Source organism: Budorcas taxicolor, chromosome 12 (genome assembly GCF_023091745.1).
Source record: "Budorcas taxicolor isolate Tak-1 chromosome 12, Takin1.1, whole genome shotgun sequence".
In the NCBI taxonomy this organism is placed as follows: domain Eukaryota; kingdom Metazoa; phylum Chordata; class Mammalia; order Artiodactyla; family Bovidae; genus Budorcas; species Budorcas taxicolor.
Genome location: NC_068921.1, coordinates 27,117,925 through 27,122,690, shown reverse-complemented (window position 1 = coordinate 27,122,690; position 4,766 = coordinate 27,117,925). Strand labels below are relative to the sequence as shown.

The window sequence follows — 4,766 nt, the reverse complement described above, 5'->3', positions numbered from 1 at the left end:
TTATTTGCACTTTAGGGTTTGTTCATTCAACTCATTCATTTGCTCAGCAAATACTTTGTGAACCTCTGGTTTCTGCCAGGCTCTGTGCTGCTTTGGAAAGCCTGCCGATAACTTCACTGGATGGGCCGAGAAAATAGCTATCAGAAAACTGTTCACAGCTGCTGGCAAACAACCTGCCAGCCACTTCAACTTCATAATTAATTAAAATAAGGGCATTTTGCATATTTTCTGACAGTCTTTCCTAGGGAAGACTGCCCTAGGGAGCAGGTGATCCTGGATAAGGGACCTGGCCAGGGCCTTTGCCTCTGCTAATGTATTAATATTCATGTGAAATAATGATGCATGAGTAAGCATTTAGACAGCATGCACCTTGTGGCTCTGCACTGTTGGGACACTTTACCCCTCCTAAGCGATCACTGAGGTATCTTCAATCAGTGAAGCCCTATGAGGGGACACACCAGGCGGTACTAGAGAGAGGAGACCCATCTGGTATCACAGGGCCGCCCATGAAGTGACCTTGGAGAAAGATGAGTGACGCTGTGACTGCTGGTCCCCAGGAAGCTGCCCCAAGTGTGTCTTAAGATGTCTAAACAAATATTCCATTATCTTCTGGGGTAGACTGACCCTGAAGCCTGATTCAAAACAGCCACATTTTTATGGCATACAAAGCTTCATCTGAGAATTACCAGTGCTATTTCTTTTCCCCCATAACATGACGTTAGAGCCTTTGGCACACATCTCTAGAAGTCAGAAGACATTGACACTTGTTATTTGTTGGGGAGGGAGGTGACTAATTTTTTAATGTATTTTAGAATTTATATGTGTTATTACGTATTTTCATCCATATGTATCAAAGAGTTCCTATAAAAATAATAAGGGAATCATGTAGGGCCAGGAGACATGACCTCAACTCTCCTTCCCCTTCTTACTTGAGAACAAAGGCACAAGAAAATCTCCCTCTTCTTGTTCATTTTATGTGTCAAACTTGACTGGGCCACAAGGTGGCCTGACATTAGTCAGACGTTACTTTGGTGTGTCTGTGAAAATGATTCTGGAGAAGATGACCATGTCATCTATAGTCTGAATTGAGCAGATTGTCCTCCCTAGTGTGGGCGGCTCTCGTATCCACTGAAGACAAAATGGCCCAGTAAAAGGGAGCTCCCCCATGTGACTGCTGAGCTGGGACATTAGCCTTTTCCTGCCTTTGGACTTGAACTGAAACTTGGGCTCTTCCTGGGTCTTGAGCTGTCATACCAGAACTATGAGAACCATGTGGTTGGCTCTCCTGGGTCTTGCTGACTTGCTAACTGCGGATCTTAGACTTCTCAGCCTCCATATCTTCACATGAGCCCACCGTACTCAGTTGCTTAGTCATGTCTGATCATTGCAGCTCCGAGGACCCTAGCCCGCCAGGCCCTTCTCTGTCCATGGGATTTTCCCAGCAAGAATACTGGAGTGAGTCGCCATCGCCTTTTCCAGGAGATTTCCTGACTCAGGGACTGAACCTTGGTCTCCCTCATCTCCTGCATTTTGGGTGGATTCTTTACCACTGAGCCACTGGGGAAGCCCATGTGAGCCATGCTTTTATAATAAATCCATATACATTTTCACATATATAAAATATACTGCTTCCCTGGTGGCTCAGAGGTTAAAGTGTCTGCCTACAATGCAGGAGACCCAGGTTCGATCCCTGGGTCGGGAAGATCCCCTGGAGAAGGAAATGGCAACCCACTCCAGTACTCTTGCCTGGAGAATCCCATGGAGGGAGGAGCCTGGTAGGCTACAGTCCATGGGGTTGCTATGAGTTGGGCATGACTGAGCGACTTCACTACTTCACTATGTATGTACTTAATGTGTGCATGGCATATAACACATAATTTACATGCATATGTGTTCTTATGCATACGCACCCCACATCTTGTTGGTTCTGCTTCTCTGAAGAACCCTGACTAATATACTCCCTTTCCTCAGAGGAATCTGACTTCTGAGCTCCCTCAATTCCTCCTTGTCTCCTGCAGGTGTTCTGCCATTCACACTTCTTTCTGCCCACTCCCTTGCACCTTAGCCTTGCAGCCCATCCCGCCCTCATACGAGGGCACTCGTGGCCACACACCCAGGCCTGCTCTCTGCTTCCTCTGAGATCACAGCCTGGCTCAAGCCCAGGAGGGGAGGTTGCACAGCCCAGGAGTGACTTGAAGGCTACAATAGAATTGCAGCTAAACCCCAGGGAACAGGGGCAGAGCCCAGAGTGAGCAGTTCTGGTACCTGGGCAGTGATGTGCTCATGCCCCAGCAACAGGAGACCAAAGGACCTCTCTGAACCATTTGCTTATTTCTCTAGCAAAACTCTTTCTTACAATTATTACAAGGGTGTATGGCATTGTATTTTAGCCACATCAGATTCTGAATAGGTAGAATTAAGATTGATGAAGCTTTGATGTCACATATGAGCTGTATATTAGAGGACAGTGCCACAGGGTTGGCTGAACTTCAACTTATGTTACCATGAATATAAGTACTGTTATATATAGCATTCTGAAATATATATACTTACCAGTTTACATGTTTATTATGGATTTTCAAGCTAAAAATTTCCCCTGGAATAGGGATTATCATTCCCACCATATTCCCTTTTATGGGATGTCAAACACCACAGGGGTGACTTGACAATAACTATTCTTCATCATATCAGTGGCATCATTATCAATATCATATTCAGAATAACCAAGTGGTATAAGCTCAGAAGTCATACTTCCTGGGTTTGAATCCTGGCTTTGTCTTGGGGCCGTGTAACAATAGGCAATGACTATACTCAATCTGAGTTTTCATATGCACAAAATATGGATGCAAATAATATTGTACCTAGGCTATTGTAAGGAATAAGCAAGATAAAACACAAATGGATTAGCAGAATGTCTGGTATGTGATAAACAGTCAATAAATATTAGCTGCTATTTTTATCATTACTGAAATTCATATTTACATAATGCTTTACAATATAATCCATTTACATTTAATAATTGTTGATATAATTGGTATATTTGATTTCTCTTTTTTTTGACATGTTCTTTGTTCTTTGATTTCCTCTTTTTTGCCTTTTGGGTCTATCAAATATTTTTTAGAATTCCATTTTGTCTCTTCTATGGAATTTCCAGATAAAACCCTTTGTGTTTACTTATTTTTTACTACTTCTTCTAGAGACTACAATACTCAACTCCAACTTTTCACAGTCAAATATTAAACTATTTCATAAACACTGTAAAATCTTACCACAGTTTAATTCCATTTTCTCCCTGCTCTTACGCTTTTCTTGTTTCATAATTAACTTCTATACATACTATAAAGCTAAGGATACTTTATTAATTTTGCTTTAAAGTGAAAAACCTCTTAAAATATTTACCTATGTATATATAAGTATGGCATGTACATAAAGTTTTTAAAATATTTCAATAACTGTTGTAAACAATTTAAAAATAAATTTTCATGATTTTTCTCATATTTGCCCTTTTTGGTTCTCTGCATTTCTTACTATAGACTTAGACATTATTTTGGCGTCATTTTCCCTTTCTATGAAAAAGTTTCTTAGCTATTTCTTTAGGGCAGTTTTTCTGGCAAAGGGTATTCTGGTTGTTTATATAAAGAAAATGATGGTTTTGGATTTTGTTGTTGTTTGGTTGTTGTTTTGGCTCCATTGCGTCTTAGTTGCGGCATGCGGGATCTTTGTTGCCTCAGGCAGAATTTTTCATTGCAGCACTAGGGCTCTCTAGTCGTGACATGAAAACTGAGTTGTTCTGTGGTACATTAGGATTTTAGTTCCCAGACAGGGATCGAACCTGTGCCCCTGACATTGAAAAGTGGATTCTTAACCACTGGACCACAAGGGAAGTCCCTGAAATTATGTTTGCTGTGCTGTTGCTAAGTCGCTTCAGTCAGGTCCAACTCTTTACAACCTCTTGGACTGTAGCCTGCCAGCTCCTCTGTCCATGGGATTCTCTAGGCAAGAACACTGGAGTGGGTTGCCATGCCTGTCTCCAGGGGATCTTCCCAAACCAGGGATCAAACCTGAGTCTCCTGAGGCTCCTGCATCGAAGGCAGATTTTTTATTGCTGAGCCACCAGAGAACCTAAAATTATGTTTATTTTCATTTAATTTTTAAATATAATTGAATTGATATAAAATTCTAGGTTGACATTTTCTCCCCCAGCATTTTAGAGATGTTCCATTATCTTCAGGCCTCCATTGTTTCTAAGAAATCAGTTCTGAATCTTATTTTTGTTGCTTTGAAAGTTGTAGATCTTATCCTGACTGCTCTTAAGATTTTTTTTTTATCTTTGGTTTTCAGCATTTTAACTATGATATTCCAGTGTGTGATGATTTTCTTTTCTTTCTGTTTTTAACTCAAGATTCACTGAAATTCTTGGGTCTGTAGGTTATGTCTTTTATCAATTTGGGAAAATTCTTGGCCATTATCTGTTCAAAATTGCTTCACCCTATTTTCTCTATCATCTGCTTCTGGGACACACATTACTCGTGTGATAGACCATTTGCTATTATCCCATATATCTCAGGTGCTATGCTCTTTCTTCTTATTCTTTCCATTCTGTGTCCTTCAGTTTGGATAATTTCCATTCTTCAAGTTACTAAAATTTACTTCCATTTGACCAGTGTGTTATGATGTCCGTTCAATGAATTCTACATTTATGATATATTTTCTATCTAGAATTTTCATTAACTTTTTTTAAACTACTTCCTATCTGCTAAAATTCC

General features: G+C 40.5%; 1 non-coding gene across 1 annotated transcript; it reads left to right on the top strand.

Moving 5' to 3' along the window:
• The first annotated feature begins 1,630 nt into the window (after positions 1-1,630).
• On the top strand, positions 1,631-1,702 carry TRNAC-ACA (transfer RNA cysteine (anticodon ACA)). The gene has a single exon. It is a non-coding gene; the product is annotated as a tRNA-Cys (tRNA).
• The last annotated feature ends 3,064 nt before the right edge of the window (positions 1,703-4,766 follow it).